The 22,737-nt window shown below is 28.3% G+C and overlaps 1 protein-coding gene across 5 annotated transcripts in view; it reads right to left on the reverse strand.

Moving 5' to 3' along the window:
* LOC107163876 (uncharacterized) overlaps window positions 1–16,125 on the reverse strand; it is a 141,680-nt gene extending 125,555 nt beyond the window's left edge. For 3 of the 5 annotated variants that reach the window (XR_016191999.1, XM_089229052.1, XM_089229051.1), the window contains exon 1: window positions 11,703–11,720. The gene's annotated coding sequence lies outside the window, so the exon portion shown is untranslated. Of the gene's footprint in view, window positions 1–9,546; window positions 9,694–11,702; window positions 11,721–16,108 lie in introns of those variants that run through there. The other 2 variants (XM_089229053.1, XM_089229054.1) reach the window with 2 other exon arrangements.
* Between the last annotated feature and the right edge of the window lie 6,612 nt (window positions 16,126–22,737).

Here is a 22,737-nt window from a genome sequence, read left to right on the forward strand (position 1 = left end):
ATCAATTATTAATGGTTGATATAAAGTAACAACATTAGATAATTACTTACGCAATTTTATTATAAATGTATAATGGTATTTCTTTTAATAATGGTGGGTAGTCAATAATAATAATAATAATATAATGTTATTATGGTAATTTTAAGATTTTGAATTAATGTAAATGGCATAATAATATGTATATTATATTTTTCAATAGCAAGAAATTGATAACACGGCGTATTGAATAGGCAATTTAGCTACACCATTTAATCAAGGTTTTTCGAATATTTTAAAGATGACTAATAAAACACAACACAATATTATATACAATCAAAGTGAAATAGTACAATTAAATTAATTAAATTTTGTTTACTAATATTATACTGTATAATATGTTAATATCTTTTTATACTGATGATTGAATGAAATTATTTTAGGCCATACGAGCTATCGACTATCATTATTGTCTAAAATATATAATTAATTATTGTTTTCATGGCATACTTATATTTACGAAAATGATGAGCATGTAATATATTTTGTAATTCAATTTTTATTAAATTATATTTGAATCTTTAAGTTGGTTGCTCATCGTATCTATTAAAACCCTCAATTTTTATATAGATTATTATTTGTTTTAAATAGGTATGTATAAAATCTTTAGAAGATGAGGTTTGTAATAATTTATTGTTGATCAGTAATTAGTTTAAATTGGAAAAAAAATAATTTGTCAGATTTAAAAAGTTCTACGCATAACATGTAATTCACATATGAAAATAATTTGTATGTTTACATTGTCGAGAACAATAGGAAAAAATAAGTAAATATTTAAATCTTGTAACCAAAATTCACTAACTCCAATCAGAAAATGAAATGTTCACGCTTCATCAATGAGGACAATATTTTTATTTATTTATTTATTATTTCGATAAATGTTTTAAAGTGTATGGTTCAATATTTATAACGTATCGTTCAAAAGGTAAATTGAAATTAATGCATTTTTAAATATTATTTAAAGCACAAATAAATATCAAAAAATTATAACTTAATTTCTAAAGAATACAATTAATCTCCCATTTACTACGTGTTTTTAACATAACATTCTAGCACTCGTTTCTGCGAATTTTTTTTTTTTAACTATAATTTATAATTTAAAATTATGAATGTTCGTTCACGATCACACATACACACACGGATGTACACGTCATATAGACAACGGATTTTAAAACGTGTGGATTCATATATTATGATGATTATGAGTTTGTAAAATAATTATCATATCAGTTTTTCCACGCCGGTCCTTACGAACAACGACCGTAAAAAACGGTTCATCCTGTACGTATATATTATTATTTACACTGTAGATAATATCTGTTTGATATTCGCACGTTTAATTTTCACCTCCGCGAATGACATAATCTCGCTAATTATTTTACTAAATAATATTCTAAATGTTTTTCGTTTGTTCGTGCGAATTATTTGGCACGCTGTTGACACACGGCAACCCTTTTTTATTCATTCGCCGCCATGCGTCGTTTTTCCCCGAACACCACCTTGAATTATTTATGCTCGGCCACGTGACCAAATTGCATTCGATACAAAATTATTTGTTATTATATGATTATTGTTATTGTTCAGCTGGTTAGACGCGATGATAAATCATGAATTAAACATTTTAATTTAAAACCATTACTATGGATTATCATCCTTAGTACATTAAGTTTAATAACTCAGAAACCACTCGTTCGTATTTACAGCAATGTTTTCATTTGGTAAAAAAATTTTTAAAAAAATGGTGCTTCTAAAAAAAAAAACAAAAATAATCCTATTAATGCAACGAACGATCACATGAACATATTATATGAGTTTTAATTATGAAGTGAAATTCCCAAAAATTAGAATTCGAAATTATTAATTAAGATACAATAGATAATGGTATGAGCATGCTTTGTGAAGTACCCTGTATAGTCGTATAACTGTGACGCCCGTACGGTCGTAAAACAAGAAACCGTCTCTTACACACGACCCACCCTTAATATACTTTCTTCTGGTTTGAAGGAGGGGTGATAGGGGTACGGAGTTAATTTGTAAAAGGTCGACGGCGCGTCGTTAATCCAAAATGAAACGACAACGTTGGGAGTTATTATTATATCGTAAAAATCGATCGCGCGGTAGATCAAGAAATTCGTTAGCGATTATTCTGAATCGGACAAGCACGTCATCGAGTCATCGTTGAAGAATATTTCTCACTTGCCTAAATAATATTCGTTTATATTCACCTGTAAGCCGTCTGAAAAACGTCCCGAAAAATATATTCTTTCACTAGGAAGTCGTAAGACTATTTTACCGATAATAATCATAACATGCACAATGTCATACTATATATACGTTTTTAGCTAAAACCGATGTATTAAATATAATTTTTAACGATCTCAGAGGTTTGCACTGCGTCGATAGGTTATTAGTAGGGCTCGGATTTCAATGCATTCGCATCTTTTTTTTGGGATATCTTACGCGATGCTTTCCAAGCTACAAATATGTTTCAAGTACTTCGCAATCTAACCACAATAATTTTTTGGGGCATTTTTTGACGGTTTTAATGCATTTTTTAATTTTTTAGTACATTTTTGACCTATTTGTTGTATTATGACTAAAAAAATTGACCTCATTGAAATATAAATACTACATAGTAATAAAGTACTACGTAATAAAAATTATTACCATTTTGAACTATTTGAACTAATTTAACATCAGGTTTTCCGGTTTTTACAACCTTTATGTCACACCATCCAATTAGCCGATATTATTGTACACAACTAAACTTTTATCGGATTATTTTCTTATCGAGCGATAATATTATATCGGTGGTGTGCGTTTAATAAATAATGAATTTTTTGATATTTTTAGGACATTCAAATCCGAGCCCTAGTTATTAGTACCAATTATAATACGTAGTAATACACAAAATTACAAAGAAAAGTAGTCGTCTAAAAATTATTGAACATCAAAAGGCGGAATAATAACGCGTGATTTTCGTTGTTGACATAATCTGCAATTTCGATTATTAATGTTTTAAAAAAAAATCAAACAAAACATTAACATAATATTGAGAATAACTTGAGCCAATCCACGGACTAATAGATCTTGGTATTTATTTTAGGTCAATGTGAAAAAAAAATCATATATTTTTGGATTCCACCCCAATTATATATATATATATATAGCTGCAAAGTGACGCATATCGATAGAGGTATCGCTTTACATAGTTCGTTGTTTTATTGGCATCGAATCAATAAATTATATTTTCCGCAATATCAATAAATAAATAATGACAACAGATAGTTCCGATTATAATATTATTTCGTACAAGCGTATTATTGTGTTTAACGTTTCGGCTACGATATGTCAATCCGAATAACGTACATTGAATTTGATTATTAATTATTGTTGTTTGCGTTTAATTTCAGATCCATAAATCACACACGATAATAATAGATATAATATTATAATACGACAGAATGCATATTATCAGAAAGTCTGCTCGTTCGTGTCCCGTGCTTACCGTATAGAATTGCTTGTTTTTACGTTATCGGCAGTGTTTACATTTTACAAGCACACGTCCACAAAAACGTTTCGCAGATCGTCTACGTGCTCTGTAAAAACATCCGGTTGTGCATTGTTTAATATATTATAATATTGTTAGATGATAATAATGTGTAAATATTCGCATAAACGAGAAGGAATCAAAAAAAAAAGAAAAAGAAAATTGGATTTTCCGATCGAAATCTGTATAATAATATTAGGTTAGGTAATATTACATATTATCCTAATATTATATGCACATCGTAAATATTTTATTTTGTTTTTGTTTTCATTTTTACGGAGAATTACGGTGCCACCGAAAAATGAAACTTATCTCGTTCCCCTAGATTTTATTTCTTTTTTGTTACGGGACATAATATTAATAATTCCTAACCTTCTTTGTTTTGTTTTTTCGGGTTACTAAAGCGATCGTTTTATTTATAATTTTAGATTTGAGAGCTGGGGAGACATATTGTTTGTACAATGACGTTTACTTTGTTTGTTTTTTTTTTCAAGGGCAGTATAACAGCTCAAAACGTTCCGCACCTCTCTGCAGCAGTACCTGAGTATATAGATTGAAAAATGAACGCAGATTGCATATTAGAGTGGTCGTTTTTTTAAATTATATTTATTTAAAAGTAATTCTATTTGCCATCCAAAAAAGTATTATTCAAGTTGATTAAAACCATTATTTGCCATTAATCATACTTTCTATTCCACGGCATAAATCGTAACAAACATATTATAATATATATAAATACCACCCATTAAATCAAGTGCAATCATTTCGGCTGGTTTCCGATTTTATTTCGTATATTACTCGCACCTAAGTCAATTAATTCGAAATACGCGTAGGAATTCAAATTGCGCGCATAATACTACGTTGACTTACGATAAATCTTTCCGGTCGTGGTTTATAATGAAATCATAATATTTATAAAACAAATAATATTTATAATATAATATAATATTTATATATTAAGGCCACGAGCCTGGAACAAAAATATAATATATTATTATTTCTTCCATCAAAAATCTGTGACTCTTCCCATATGTCGCACATTAATCGACTCAAAATAATTTTAATCAATGACAATTTTTAAAATTATTTTTAATACATAAAATAAAAATAAGAATGAAAAGATTGGCCTGCGATCGGCATTCAAATATTATTATGCCACCTACGCACAAACACACAAGTGTACATATTATCAAAAGAGGATATTAATAATATCAATATTAATAATTTATCATAATATTCGTTGTACCATGCTCAGGTATAATTATTATTATTATTATTATACCACGGTCGTGGTAACTCTCTATCGTGTAAGACCACACGACGATGTTCATGTAATATTTAAATACCGCACAGTATTGTTTACTCCTCCACCGCTGTCGCAGTGTGATATGGTTGCATATTTAAAATAATCGTTCGCCGACAGCAGTATGCTATGTTCCCGAGCTTGAATTTTATATCATTATATCATATTAATCATAACTATTTGTCGACTAATAACGTTACATATTAACGCCTCGAGCTATAATATTATATCCGTCACACGTCATCATCGTTATAATTTTACCGTCATCGTTCGGTTCTTGAAACTTTATTGGTTTTTTTTTTTCGGTATTTTTGTCGTATTCATCATCACTCCCGAACAACAGCGTCCTGTTATAATTATTAACTTGTCAAATTTTTTTTTTTTTTAGTGGGTCAAGTACAGTTATTCCGATCTTGTTTTCTGCAGCCACCGTGGGTACCAAACTGTACTTAAATATACAGTTTTTTTTTTATACGTTTAAGTCGAATTACAAGAAAGTTCATCGCCAAGTCAAACAGTCGCAATTAGTCGTCAAAACGATCGTTTCCAAGACAAGCTATTCTTTTAATAATAATTAGTTCCATCGCCGCCGTCCAATTAGTTTTTGCAACAGCAGCAGCGACCGAGTACCTAATACTAATAGATATGATGTGTATTTTGAATTTCGATTGTTTCGCGCAAAACCTTATTAAGTCTTGCACATAAATTTAAGACTTATTCATATAACAGAACGTAGCCAAGTCTCCTGCAGTGCATAAACTTTTGGTGCAATTAGATCACTTTGGGACTTTTATAAGCGGGCGTGTCTACCCGTGAAATGACATAGACGTAGTGTGTATATCTAAATACATAAATGTGTATATGTGTGTGTAGGTCGTGGCTAACAGTTTCGGAGTCAATCGCCGTCGTAATACCGAAACCTAAACGCCCCCAAAAAATGGATGTAAGTACGTATATTACAATGATATAATAATTATATAAGCACGAACTCTCCGAGTTACAAAAAAAAAGTTGCCGTTCTATCAAACGGGTCGAAAACACTGCAAAAAACACAAAACAATAATTGTATTATATCAACGAAATGATAACATAATAGTATATAGGTAATAATACGTCGATTATGGAATTTCATGTCTATTATGTAATACGATATTACATAATACAGTAACTAGTTAATTATTTTGTCGTCCTATAGGTAATCGCATTTTGTATGATCGATTTATGCGAAAATAGTTGTCCATTAATATATTTTTTTTTTATTGATAATAAGGCTTCAACAATAACAAGGTCATTAGCGTTCCATTATCATTGTAACAGGTAAAAAATACAACTTACGACTACAGTTGTGACTAATAGTTCTGACTGGAAGTTGAAAAACCATATAAATTCCGACTTTTTGCATATTGTCTTCGTTGACTATCGAATACAATATGCAATTTTAGAAGTAAAAGGTGTTACGATAATGTACATAAACATATTTTTTAACTCGGACGAGAAATTAATTTTGAGTTGCATTAAGAATTTTTTTTAAAATAATTTCCCGATTATTATATCGTTTTTAAATTATGATTTTGTTTGAGAATTGTCCTAGGTTATAGTCATGTTAATTGTGTGCAAAATAATTTTGATTTACAAGCAACGTGGTAGTACTATCTATCCGTACAGCCGTTTTTCTTATTTATATTTTTCTTAAAAAAAATTTAATTTGCATATTAAAGTTTCATTTTATAATTTTAATCATTTTTACTCAAAAGAATATTTGTAGGGTTTCACAGAACACGGGTTTAAAATGGGCTTTTTTTTTCTAACAATCCGGATCCTAGAGCATAGGTATATGACCTAACCTTGGTTTGATGTAAACATTTTTTTTTAACTATAGATCTGTGTACAGTATTTTTGTTAATATTCCAAAAAGGAATTAGAACTAATAAACTAGCACTTATTTCAAACCCTTAATTTTTTTGATACATTTTTAAAGGTATGTTAACTCGATTTTCAATTTGATTACTTATAGTCGGTGGTATGCATATTGTTTTAATACCTATATTATTTTAGTCTACAAATGATTGAAAATTTTCATTTAACGTTAAAAAAATTGTAAATTTATTTACTGATTTATCACTTAATAGTTTATATTTATCACATAATAATGTAGAACACTTATGCATATTTATCTATGAAATGTGGGTATTCGCATTTAAATTCTAGTTGCAATTTTAAATTTTAGTTCTAGTACAGCACATAGTGTTATGACAAAAATGTTTACAAATTATTTCTCTAACGATTTTCAAAAGCCATTATACAAACTGAGGATATTGTATATTTAAATCTTATTATAAATATTAAAAATTCCAAATGACGTCAGAAAATTCCTCCGATATTGAACCCCGAGGTCCCGAATTATGAAAAAAAAGAAGTTGCGATATTTTATAACGTCTATTCGATGAATACTTGATAATTATTAATAAAGTAAAAAATTTTAATCTTAGAAATGACGAATAATATACATTACAAACATAAATATCATTCACGTTGTAATGCGTTAATAAGAATAACATAACAGCAGTGTTTTTAATACCATAATATTATGTACGGTTTTATCAATGTTATGAAAATCAATGAAATGTAGAAAAGAATTTTTGATCCGATATTTATCCAGTTAAATAAACTCATTACGTAAATACACAATATTATTATTTTTATTTCGTTAACAATCGTGATTAAACATTAATTAAATACTTAATACGATTGAACTGAGTATAAATAATATACCACCAACAACAGATAAAACTTCCACTTAAATAATTATGTTATTTATCACTTTTTTCTATTCTACTATAGATTAATGTCGTGGCGTAATTCACAAATATTATTTTCATCGATTATTCGATAAAAACCATACTTTTAAAGCTTATACTGTCGATTTCCGAGACATTTTACGAACTCTGCGAACCATTTTTTATCTTTAAAAACAACATAATTTAAAAAAGCGCTTTTTTAAGTAGCTAGTTCTATCACTTTTTACTGTTGAGTAAATTTAAGAAATTTGACAAAAAACATGATATTTTATTACACATTGCTTATGTGTAACATCTTATGTTATAATTAACCGCTGAAATGAATTATAATCCTATCAGTTAAGAAAAAACTCATAATTTTATCATTGATAATTTATAGATTCCATAAAATTTAAGGTTTGGAATTTTACGGTTTTTATTTTAAATTTTAAATAAGAAACAATGTAATAAGATTAACAAATTTTATAGCAAAGAAACCTACTTGGCCATTTTTAGCTACTATAATATAACGTGGACAGAAGTTTTTAGTCTTTTCAATAAGTATATGCGTACTTCCAAGAAATTCGAAAATAATATATTTAAGCGGGAGCGATAACCAAAAATATATTATTGCGAATAATTTTTCCAACATCTTTTAAACTTAGATAGTATTTTTCTTGTTCCACTGTTTATAGTTTGTTATGTGAAAATTAAGTAATTACATAACGAAGAAAAATATCAGAAATACAATATTAAATTCAATCATCAATTAACTATTGTTACACAAATTGCTCCTCAAATACGGTCTTATGGAATTCAGTTATGGAGAGAGCCGCTAAACCATTGAACATTCATAAAATCCAAACATTCCAGTCCAAATGCATTCACCAAATAACCAAAGCCTCATACTTTATTTCAAATTATACCTTCCACCATGATCTCTCAATTCAGCTCGTTAAAAATATTGGTCCAAAATCTTTTACAAGCGCTTTTATTCGGATCTACTTAACCACTGTAACCTCTTGATCTCAGAACTATCTGTTTTCGTCATTTCCAGTAACCCAAGAAGACGCCTAAAGCGAATTTGTTATCGTGACCAATTAATTAATTAACCCCTGCTCTTACATTCATGTCAGGAAGTTCCGTCACTGAATGGCTTCTTGCCCCAAATCTTAAGTCTTAAAATGTTTAACTTAATATATTTATTATTATGTTATATATATTTATTTATGCTAACTGTACATCACTTGATAAATGTTTACATTGAAATGTACAGATTTTTCAATAACAAATAATAAAGTTCAAATAAATAATTCAATCGTAAATGATTATTTTAATATTGTGTAAGAGTAAGGTAAGCAATTTAGATATAGGTATAGAATGATTGGTTTCCTACCTGATGCCTTACTTGAATGATAAAATTTTATTTGCATAAAATGTTAGGTTATCGTTCGTTTTAACGCGTTAGTTTCTATTTTTTAAATTACAAAATCAAAATATTTTCACAACTTATTTTGCATTAAATATCTAAGAATCTAACAATAAGTTCTTATTTTATTAATTATCGCGTTTAGATTTAATAGTATAAATGTTTATTCGATATGCCATAGTTGTAGTCAATACGGAAGTGTCATTACTGTTAAATAACTGTTGGCTTTAAAAATTGAATATAATTTAAAGCATGCAGAAATTATATTGAAATTTTGTAATATTTGATTGAATTTTATCAATCACTTAAATTACGGCCAGACATTGACTACATCTACTTGAGGAATAAAAATCATCAGATGACTTAATCATAAAATAAAAAATATACCTAAATTATAATGGGTGGTTATATTTTATAGGTACCTACTTAAATAGACTAAACTATAACGTACCTGCTTGCTTAAATTGCGATCAGCGGCGGCTGTGGCGACTGTCGGGCACGTGTGTCTATCGTCGAGCGAACAACGTTCGTACTGAACCACATGCAAGACACGCCGTCACGACCACCCGACGAGTTTCCAGGAGCGCAAGCGCCCGCGTCGCGACACGCCAACGCCTCCGACGCCGTATCGGTCAACAAGTCACCTCTGTCGAGCGCGCGCATCGTATAGTCCTTTGCCTACATAGTCTCTCGCTCTCTCCGCCCTTTTGTATCGTTTCGTGACCATCGACATACGCCCCCCGTGCCCCCCTCCTACCACAATAACCCTGTACCCTCTTGCTGTGCATGTGCCTTATTTTTTTCAGCGGGCAACCATCATCCACATATGTACGCGCTTAGTGTTCTTTGTTCTTCTATTCAAGTTCACGTCACCCTGCAGATTTTGTTTAAGAACGCCACCCACCCAATTTGATTAAAGCGGCTAAGCTATAATTGTGGTCGATGATAACATAATTTAGGATTACAGCGTATATCTCCGACGATCGTCTATCGTATTTGAACTCAAAAATGTATATTATTTTGATCTATATGCATTTTTTATTTGCTGTATATGTTTGTGTTTACAGAATTAACCACTCACAATTATTTTATATTTAGTTTAACATCAGTTTATACTTCAATACTATTAAAAAAGACATTTTAAAGGTTATATGCATGTGGATTTTTTTTCATGTTATGATAGGTTTAAACTTTAAACACATACACTATACTCCTCGCTATCAATATCACAATATTTAATATTACGACACATCCGTTTTTGTGATAATAATGTCATAATATTATTATTTTTCATCGTTAATGCACACACCACGCGAGTGAGAGATATTTCAGTATTTGAAGCTTAAACGAATTTATTATTCCACCGTAAATGTTTAAAAATGTTGATTTCCCTAAGTAATTTTGGTATACATATTATACATATCATGTGCGTACCGTATCGCTGGTGTGGGTATATATAGGTACGAGCGCGCAATGCGAAATGAGAAAAGGCCGAAACGCGAGAAAAGCGTTAATTATAGATAAGAATTGCTTTGTTTTCACCCGCGTATTCTCGCGAGACCACCTCGTTGGGCTATAAACGTAAAATAAACTTTTATTTGTATAATGCCTTACCGAGAGAAGGGTTACTGAAACCTCTTGGATGGTTTAACCGAATTTGAAAAGAAGTGTGGTTTTTTTTTGGCGTGAGCTATTTCAACGCCTGCTTCGTTTTTCGACTCAATGAAATATTTAATATCAAAACAAAAAAATTTAAAGAAGAAAGTAAGTTCCTGTCAAAACTATCACCTGGAAATTCATACAAAGACAAACATTACAACAATATGTCAATGTCGACAACATTATATAATACATTCGACATACAGCGTGATTGATTTATCATAAAACACTCATTATTTAAAAAAGTATTGACTTTTTTCAAAATATTTTTTACATAGTTTCAAGTTGTTAAAAACCCAACGCTTTTATTAAAAGATTATATTTTAAAATATTTTTTATCCTTATCATTTTTTATGTGTTTTACTTTTTTGAATGACAACATAGAGTTTTAATTTCATATTCCAAAGCATAACATTTTTCTAAGTATTTTGATACATAGAAATCGAATTTGGGGCTAGTAGTTTATGAGTAAGTTATAAGTATTTAAAGTTTAGGCAAGCCGAGTAGTGGAAAAACATTTTGCGGGGTAACCCCGTACCACTCCACTCTGCCAATCTAAACTTTAAATACTTATAACTCATAAACTACTAGCCCCAAGTTCGATTTTTATATATCAAAATACTTAGAAAAATATTCTGCTTTGAAATATAAAATTAAAACTCTATGTTGTCATTCAAAAAAGTAAAAAAACATAAAAAATGATAAGGATAAAGAATATTTAAAAATATAATTTTTTAATAAAAACGTTGGTTGTTAACAACTTGAAACCATGTAAAAAATATTTTGAAAAAAGTCAATACTTTTTGAAATAATGAGTGTTTTATGATAAATCAATCACCCTGTATAATACGTTATGCTGTATTGCCTCAATAATGCATTCTCCGAGCGACTCCAAAAAAATTATTAACGATTAATTTAAATTCGTCTTGGTTAAATAAAGTAACTCACGCTTGTGGGTTGGTGAGGCGTGATGTCTAGCTTCAGCCGTTAATGTGCGCCGAGTACCAGCATCGGTAGGTGCCACCGCCCTGGTTCTTTCTGGTGAATTCTTGTCATACATATCACTTGTTTCTACCAATCATACCGGTCTTCCAACCGAACCAACCGTACCAACCATACCAATCTTAACCCGAACAATCGAAAAACAGTCAAATAACCACCTCAGATGTTGAGACCTTAATTAAAAAACAGTAAAAAATTACTCACTTAATCTGTCCAGTCTAACGGAATATTGATGTATATATTATTATGGTGTTTTATTTTATATTAATAATATAATATCAGAACTCGTCAATACAATTTTAACAGAATTTTAAAGACGGCGTTATACATAGGCAATTCTAGTACAATAGTGTATTGATTATCTACGATAAATTACACATTAGTAACCAGTATAATTTTCAATGACACAACTACTGAAGAAGACGGGTTGGTGGTGTCGAGTCCTAGCCCAACTAATGATGGCATATTTCCGTATTTGTTAATAAAATAGTGTCAATGTCATAATACTTTGATTTATAAACAAAATTTCACAAAATAATGTCAAACACATAAATTATGTTAAAATAAAATTATCAAGTGTAGGTACAATGTATAAAATATAACTTAAAAATCCGAGTAAGTAGGTATTAATATATTATAATATAATTATTTGGGATCGGCATCAATGTAATATTAGGTTATATTATTCTAAAAACAGCGTGCGATCAATGACGTATAGTCAAAAAAAATGATCATTATAAGTAATCTAACTAAGATTTTCACGTAAAGTTAGTTAACGGTGGTAAAAACCTTAAGATAAAGTAAAACATAATTGTTAATTGTTAGTTAACTTCTCTAGTACTTAATTATTATTTTATTTAACTTATGCTGTACAGAATACAAGAATAGTTTACATTTGACAGAGGTAGTTTTGGATTATTTTTTGAAGTAAGTAGGTACTTTTTTGAAAAATTATGAAAATTGTAGCTTCGTTAGTTACGTACACATAAATTTACAAAACCAATTTGAATTTTAATTAACGATAAAAAATAAACTTTTATATATTGTTCACACATTAAAATTTATAAAATTGTTGGCATTTGAATATTATAGATATTTTTTAAATGTGTAAAAAAACATTAAAATAACTTTTTATTATTTGTATTGATCAAATTCTTGGTACTTGAGAGTACCATTGGTCGTCATACATAATGTTTCTAATACTATCGTTTACATAGGATACTTACAAGTCAAATAATTCTTTCACCAAGAAATTTTTTTTAAATTTAAATAATATATTTAGGTGATAGGGACTAATAAATAGAAGTAGGTATATACAATGTATATATGTTGACATGGTGTTATATATTATGATTGTATAATAATGTATACAAAATTGAAACTCAATACTTAGATAGGTACTAACAATTTTATTTTATTTGAAAAAATTTATATTCATCATTTGATACCTATCATAAAATAATATGTTAAAATCCTATTATTCGATAAAATTCACACTCTATCTTAAGATAGTATGTATTTAATAACGTAATTAATAAATTAATATTTTATAAAAAAACTCTAAAAACCAATGTATTGTTGTCAGCATCAATACTGGGTCACACTGTTTAATTTTATACCCAAATAACTAATACTAAACAGTGATATTATTTTTATATTTCCTTGTTCTCTAATTAGTAGGTGTTATATCTTATGCCATTGTCTCGTGTGGTTTTTGTTACCGGGATCACTATCAGGATATATTTTAAACCAATACATATTACCAATTTTACGAACGAAAATATTATATATTATTATTTAGTGTGTTAGTTTAGATACCGAGTGGATCGATTTTAAAACCAATTGAAAATTTTCAAAATACGTATGTTGACTCTTTTTGAGCAATTCAAAGGCATAAGACGATTTGGATGTTTATCAGTTTTTTTATCGATGATGAAAATTTTTTTTTCGGTTAAAAAGTTTAAACATTTAATACTAAGTTCTTCATGAGTTGCTTCTATAACAGTTTAAAATATTTAAAATACATAAATACTTGTTTTTTATATAAATAATTTAAGCATGACTATTTTAAAAATCAAAATTTAACAAAGTTCGTTAATACCACAAAAATTTACAAATTATTTTATAGTTAAAAATGTATAAAATGTTAAATTTTTATACCTAAGAATTTAAGTTGAAAAACAACATTACTCATAAGTAATTCATACTGTAACCAAAAAAATTTAAACACAGTTTAAATCTATAATAAATGCATACAAGGTTTTCTATAAAAAAAATTGATATTTTAAATTCAAATTTAGATGAAATTTAATCTTAAATCGAGTTAAATTTAGTTATTTTGTTTTAGTAAAAAATATATTCGTTTTTTGTTAAACAAACATAGAAACGTCAAAGAAGAAATCAAGATTTTCCAAAAACATTTTCAATAAAATAATAATACAATATTTATCCCAAAACTAAAAAAATCTTTCATCACTATATTTACTAATTTATTAATAAAATATAATAGTGCTTTGAAATTTGAAAATCATCTAAAGCACTAAACTTACAAAAGTTGATTGATTTGTGATATAAAAAATAATAACACCTCGACAAAATAACTATATTATTATGTTTATGTCAACTTAAACCAAACAATTTTTAGATGTACGTACGCAATTTGTTAAAATGTAATTGTTTACTGTGTGGAACTATATAATTTAACGAAATACAAACCGTATCAGAAAATATATGAACCAAAGTTAAAGTACAGAGATAAAATCATCACAGATATGACGTGCGTCATATTTTTTCGCTAGTGGCTCAGTAAAGGTGTTCAATGTGCAACAATATAACAAATCCATCATAATAATAATAATAAGGCCTACACGCGCGAACAATCGGTCTGTTATCGTCATTTCCATGTTTTTTTTTTTCAGGTTTTTGTATTGTTATGCAAGAAGTATACATTTTTTTTTTTATTAGTTACTGTGCTCCAACATTACTATTGATTTATCCCACGTCATCAAAAATATTGTTATTTTCAACCTATTCTATTACTATAGAACCCTAGAACCTTAATCCTCGATTAATATTATCATAATTACCTACCTACCAATGTATTCCATCAGCGGATATAACGTGTCTTATATACACACAATATTATTAATTATTATGTTATGGGTGCAATAGAATATCGAAAAACTAGATTCGTACGAACTTGAACTCTGTAATTTTATTGTATTATTATAATCTCATCGTACTCGTCACAGATTATTTCGTACAACTAACTAGTACATATTAACGTGTTGACGTATGTCTAAATAGAACGTTCCACCACAATAAGGCGATGATCCGAAAAAAACCGATAAGATAGTTTGTGAGATTTATTAATATTTTATAGTCAACTTTCACAATCGTTTTATTTCTTACGATTGTTCGTTTTAAATTTTAAGCGAGCAGTTCAATAATTCATTATTTTTTTAATGGTTTTCTAAAATTGCTTGGAAATATTGAATTTTTAAAGAATTTTAAGATTTTCCTATTGGTCGTCCTAGAATAATTTTTAATAATTGTTATTGTACTTCGCAATAAATATTACCGTGATTTGTCAAAAAATCTATTTATTTGATTTGTACAAAATAATATACCATCACCATATAATTTTTATTACGCACCGGAGTACATAAGTACCCGCAGAAAATGCATCGTCTCTCAAATTTGCACAGCAGCCGGAGGTTTTCTGAAATGGACTGAAAATAATAATGGTTTTCCTCAGGGGAGTATATTATTATTAATACTAAAATATTATTATATTCTGTAGCTGCGCTGTGCGATGCGAAAAACTTGCTGGCCGACGTCGCGTGCACGCCGAAGGTTTCGTTTTTTGAAAAAGGTCAAGCCCAAAGGTGTTAATTAAACCACGTGAATGCAATGTACATATTATATAATAATACGATATACACACGCACCGCCACCTTATAGTATATGATAATATGATGTAATACCTATAATACCTTATCCCCCTAGATTAACCCCGTGATGCCTTATATTTTGTAAAGCGCGCGGGCGAGTATACGCAGTAAAATGATGATGACGATGATCGTGGCGATAATAATTACTAAAATATTAACTGAAATAAGCAAATGAGTTACGATATACGAGATGAGCAGAGATTATACACTAACCATGAATACAGGGTAATTCACGAGTCATGCTCACCCCCTCCCTCCCAAGTTCAATAAAGGATTTATTAAAGTTCTGATTTTTAAAACTGTTATATTATTTGGATGTATTACACCCTTTATTATGTGCAGTGCCGATCATGTCAAGAATTATAAAATGTTAGTATAGATATTAAAATTATTACTTACAAATATCTTCCAAACTCATTATAGAACTCATTACTATCCTGCAAAATGCACAAATATTAATAATTAAAAACTTTTAGTTCAAGTTTTGATTTACACATTATTGAAAAAAAAAAATCAAAATGTTGATAAATACATAACTAAAAAGAGGAACGCGCGCATTCGGAAACCACCCTGTATATATTTTACATTTTTATAACGCCACATCAGTATATAGGTAGTGAATGATCACTACGCATTATTTTCCAACATACCCCTCTAGGTATATGTGAGCATAAATAGCGTTATAATTTAACCGCAGTCTTAAAATACGGTTTTAATTAACTCGTTTGCTTTGCGCGGAACAGGAATTGCCGCCAATTATACTGCGCACCGGTAGGGGGCTGATGCTGCTGTAGTACATAGACACATAGTCATTATATACATACACGGTACGACGCTTTGAGTCCGATGTGAAATTTGTGAGTCTCAGAAATCCGTGAAAGTATACAAAAAGTAATTACAAACGAGAATTGCATAGATGCCTACAGTTTTTTCTTATAAAATTTATTTTTAATATAAGTTTTAATTAGTTCAGCGAAAATGAAATTCCAATAACTAATATAATAATATAAATAAATAATATTTATTTATCAAAATATTATTTATTACTTAATGTTAACATTTTATTTACATATTAAAACGTAAAAGAGTTTTAAAAAAAATTGCATATCTACTCGATAAACTACCGAATACCTACTTTAAATTCATATTTTAATACGATTCCTTTCAGATTTACTTTGAAACAAATAATGTTACAACTACTGTCTAGTTTAATTTTTAAGGCTATATGCATATGAAGGCATAAAGAATTTTTTTAATTAAAATAGGTATTATTCCACAATATTATAATGATTTACTATTTTCTGAAAAACAACAAATAAAATACATACTATTTATAGGTATAGATTTCGATTTTATTTTTAAAAAAAAAAAACTAAAATAATCATTATAGGAATAATAGCTACCACATTTTTTTTTTAATACGATGTATTTATTATAATTTTTAATTAATATTTAAATTATATGAGGTTTTTTTTTATAAATATTCAGTAAAAGAACAAACTAAACATTTTACAGAATAATAATATGTTAGATTAACTTCTTAAAACTAATTTAGCTTAAATCAAAGGTTTTAATGAGGTATAGACGTATAGTGCAACGAGTGAAAATATGGTAGTTAATTATTTACTTTTTACATAGATACCTACGCTCAGATACTTAGATGACGGTATACTACAGTGTTTGGAGATGAGAGATATCGAAACCAAATCGCGAACATTTTCCACAGTTAAGTTATCGTTATAAATACAATTGGCATTGTTTATCGTTATGGTAAATGATAATCCAACACAATATCCCAAGTCATAACTCTCGTTCCGTGTTAACGCTCGATAAAATTATGAGGAAATATCGTATGTACATACACGTCCCACCCCTCCGGAAAACGTCAATTTTATGCTATACGCATTGCCACGAAGCAGTCTATCAACACCTGCAGACAATGTTCTGACCCTTTACAATATGCCATAACCCATAAGTAATATATTATATCTGTTTTCGTTTATCTGATTAAATGTATACAAAATACGTATAATATTATAAAACATTTGTTGGATTATAACACAGGGTGTTTCTTTTAGAGAAAAACGATTGTATCGTTAAAAGTTGTAATTTTTTTAGAAATATGTTTTATTTATATTTTTTTAAGTTTATATTTGAAGCCATTAAGTAACGTGAAATATTTTTAGGAAAAAATCTTATTTCTTATCGTCAGCGTTTTTTCTCTTTTTTTCGGCGAAGTATATAGATTTTAAACTCATTCTTCCAAAATGAAATATTTTTGAGAGTTTCAATGAGTAAAAATCGAGTTTTAAATAACAAGAAGTTAATAATTATTTCGTTGTGGTCCAATATTTTATGGCATATACACGAGATGGATCATAGCTGGAATGGAGTATTCCGCTTGTCAACTACACTTAAAAAATGTATGTATAAGCTACAATAACTAACTAATAGTATAATAGATCTAAGAAATACATAATCTGCTCTAGGATATGAAACTAAAAGTTGTATGTTATCGTTATTGAAAAAAAAAAACTTAGAAAATATTAAAATCATATTTTTCTTATTCTGTTGTTCTGCAATGACCTAAAATTATATTTAAAAAGAAATTTCTAAAAACATGAAATACATTTAAGAGAATGAGTGTTTATTTTTAAAAATCCCCGTTTTTTTTCGATGCACACGCTTATGTTATTAATTATTATATTAAAAACCATAAATTAGGTCCGTTTAAATATTATAATTGCGTTTTAACACTAATCTATATATCAGTAATAAACACAGTAATAGTAGAAAGATATTATACAGTCGCAACTAACGGCAGTAAAAAACAGAACAGAAATGTTGCAATAGTATAAAAAATCTCGACCATCCATCATTCATCCGTCGGCAGAAAAATCTATTGCTCGGAAATAACTTTTTTTTTACTATTAATGAGAAACGCAACACTAACAAGTAAACCTGAGATGTGACGGCAGCAAACGACTCATAGCTTGTCATTGCAGTAGACTTAATGTATTCTCAGGTTTTACGATCTATGTCGATCCAATGCGCGGGGATTATATCTTTTTTTTTAGTTGAAGACGATAAAATTCAGTTCTTAGTGATGTATATAAATCAGTTTAACATAAAAATCGATCGACCGAAAAATTGCATTCAAAATTACGAAAAGTATTTAGTATTCGAATTTTTTTCTCGAGGATATGCAAACACAGTATACTACGGTATACCAGTATACCACGTATTACTTCTTACATATTTGACATTTTTACAACCTTAAAACATACGCTTGAAAAATATGATTTTATGATATGGGTATACTGGGTATTGTAGAGGTCATTATTTAAACTTAATAATGATTGTTTGAAAACGTACACAATATTTCGATAGATTTAAAAAAATCAAACTTTAACAACGTAATAATAATCTACATAATTATAATAAACAGAATAATCCGTCGATCGAAAGTGACTAGGTCAAACGCAAATCGGACATTATATTATTCTACAATCGACTAAAATAGAATACTCAAAACTGTATATACTTTCAAGTATTTTAATAATATCATTTTTTATACTAAGTTATTTAAATTGTCAAAAAGGCGGGCAAGTAGGTACCGCTGTGCTGTATACAGCAGGTGCCTAGAATTGACATGATTGGTAGACCAATATTGGGCTAAATAACAGCCTAATAATATTTACTTTATTAAATATATAACATTATTTTTCTTGAAATATGATGAAAATAGACATTAATACATTAATAATAAACATACGCATATTCTAATCTAATATGCATAAATATATAATTAAAATTAAATAAATCACTATTATAATAATATTATATATCATACTATATTTTTATTGTATAATTGAAAATTATTCATAGAGTACAAATAAATAGGATTTTTTTTAATAAAAAACAATTTTTCGTCAAATGTTTTAATTGTTATTCGGTGAATTTCAATAATAGCTTAAAATATACCTAATATTTATAGCTATATGTTATGATAAATACCCTAAATATAAACACCACAATTATTGGTCTACTGACCTAAAGTATATAATCAGCGCAATTGGTAAACCCTAAAATACACATTTTATTTTAAGCGCAATTGGTCCACGTCCATTCGTTTTTATCTACCAATTTCTGTAAAAAACTTTTTGTAATTTTGGAACACCATTATAATTCTCATCGAAACGAACGTCATGTGTTTAAAATCTCGTGACGTTCATCCGTAGTGCATTTAGAAATAAAACAGATCATACTTAGCGCGTCTAATGAAATACCAACTTGCAGGGGGAGTACGAAAAACTAGCTTTTTAGCTCGACCAGAATCTCCAGAAAGTAATGGCCAATGCCGTATTATTGTATGCCATTCGTTTACACAACTTTTCACTTTGTGTAATATTTGCGTTACACCTCAAACCGTCAGTATGCCAGGGCGTAATATTTTCAACTGTTCTTAAATTTCGAATATAGTGTACGGTAGACAATATTATAGCTCCTAAATGTGTACGTACTCTAAATAAAACGATTACATTTTTAAATACAATCATTAGGTATATATATTGTCATAGGCTTATTTATTTGTGTGTGAGTATGTATGAGAGTGGGATATAGACAAAAATGCATTAAAACTACTTTTAGTTCAAGTATTTATAACAAATTATTATAGGATCTATCCGTGTAAATATTAAAATATAGTAAGTTGAATTGTGAAGTATTTTTGATTATTAACAGTTTTTTCTGGGGATTATTCGATTTAAACTTAATATAAATCTTTTAAACATAATTCTTAGTATAACTCTCTACCTCATGGATGCAATTGTAATTTTTTTAAGATTAGTTCTGTTTTACATTTTCAAGTAGTAATTAAAATTATTTAAAAAAAAATCATTTGAACAGTCTAAATATATTTTAAAAGGGGTTATTTTACAAATAAAATGTAATTTCCCTTTACAATAATTATGTCTTATTCTAATAATAACAATGTAAATATAGCATTAATGGAATTCGTTAAATTGTTTACACAACAAACTTGTTTTTTATTCCAGCACCATACCTAATAATGTAATAAATAATAACATATTTGATCAACTTTTTTGTTTTAAATGCGAAAAAAGTAATGGCGTAACAATATATTACAATTTAACTTGATTACGTCTATAATTAGATACAGCGAATGGATACATTTTTTATGTGTAGATAATTTTCACTGCAAATTTAATTTGAATAAATATATAATAATATACCTACCATTCGTACAAACCCACATATGTTATCTATATACTATTTTTTTAATTTGTTTAACGAACCCTTAATCACATCAAAAATTAAATTTTATACCAGCAAAACAAATCCTATACACGACATCAAATAATTAACAAACGACATTATACTGTAAAAATAAATTTGTCGTTTATGTTGAGTTAACTTGATATGTTTTTAATTACTTACTATCTATGTGTTTACAAATTAGAATAAATATATAGGTAATAATAAACTATGTAAAATAATATTTTCAAAAACATTAATAATTTTTGAAATAATGAGTGTTAAATGATAAAAGAATTACCCGGTATTAACAAGGTAATTTATTTGAATAATATAATAAAATAAGTGTCGTGTTTTATCAATCAGTTAGGTATTTTGTGCTGAATATTTTTTATTAATTATTCTCACATTAGACAAATACTTATTAATCATTTCATATCAGCTAATAACAGATGATAGATATATATCTAGGATAAAAACATCAACCAACAGGCAACTAAAACCCAATTTAAATGTAGTATGCCACATTATAATAACATAATATTACAAGATCTCTCAGCTGTATTATAGTAGGTATCAAGTATTTTTGTACTCGCATAATTGAGTAGGTCAATATGATGAATTTGTTAAATTTGAATTCAATGATAAATTATTTCACCATTTACAAAACACAATATTCTGTAGGGAGACTGTTTGTCAGTCTAAATGTTTCTAAAAATATTTTATTTGATGTTCTATAATGTAAATTATTTTCAATAACTTATAGTTAGGTTGAACTTATTAACAATTATAATTCAATATACCAACGTGACAATGCATACTCTACAAATGGTGTGCTGTTGTAATGTGAATAGGTTTGTGAAAAATAATTATAAATTCAAATAAATTACCTAGTGTATTTGATTTTAAATTTACAAAATAATCCAAGAAAATATGATATGAATTTTTACCTATCTCTTGAAATATTATTCTCAATTTCTCATAGGTATGTGCCTACAAAAAAAAAAAATTTTCCTGTGAATTCACAGTGTTCAATAAATCGTTTTTATTTTTCACATCCCATCCATTTGCATACACTTAACGAAGAAGATTAAAATTATATTCAAAAACAAAAAAATCAGGAATTTATTATTTTCATGACATAATTTGATTACTGTGACATTTCGTTCGTTTAATGTCGGAGTTTGCAAATATAAGTCACCCATCGAACCACTAACTGCCAACCTACGCATTTATCATTTACTACCCACCAAAGACCGAACTATTATAAACTTGAAACCTGCTGTGTAGCGTGCACTATAACATGATACATTAATAGCTGAAGTTTTTTGAATGGGTAGGAAGGAAGTGAGGGTAGTTTATTTTTCAACCAAATGTTCTCATCTCTCTCCTCAAATTCAGGCAACTATATATTTGATATAAGTAGTAAAATCAAAAAAAAAAAAAAATGTGATACTGTACAATATACCTATTATACCTAATATATAATTGGAATTTTGTGCTCACAAAACTGAAACAAGCTGATTGTACAGCGGGAGAGGAGTATTGTACAATATTATCTCATATATACTATTATATACGCATGCATACAATATAATAATATAATACGAGTAAGGCACTTGGATAGGAGGCGGTCCCGATAGGTGTCCAGTCCAGAAATCATGCAGTCAAGCGGCAATAATATCGATAGTACAATAATAATAATTATTATTATTGTGATATGATGATTATAATGATGAACCGGTGGTTGA

Source organism: Diuraphis noxia, unplaced genomic scaffold (genome assembly GCF_037042655.1).
Source record: "Diuraphis noxia isolate RWA-SAM2 unplaced genomic scaffold, SU_Dnox_SAM2 contig0005, whole genome shotgun sequence".
Classification (NCBI taxonomy): domain Eukaryota; kingdom Metazoa; phylum Arthropoda; class Insecta; order Hemiptera; family Aphididae; genus Diuraphis; species Diuraphis noxia.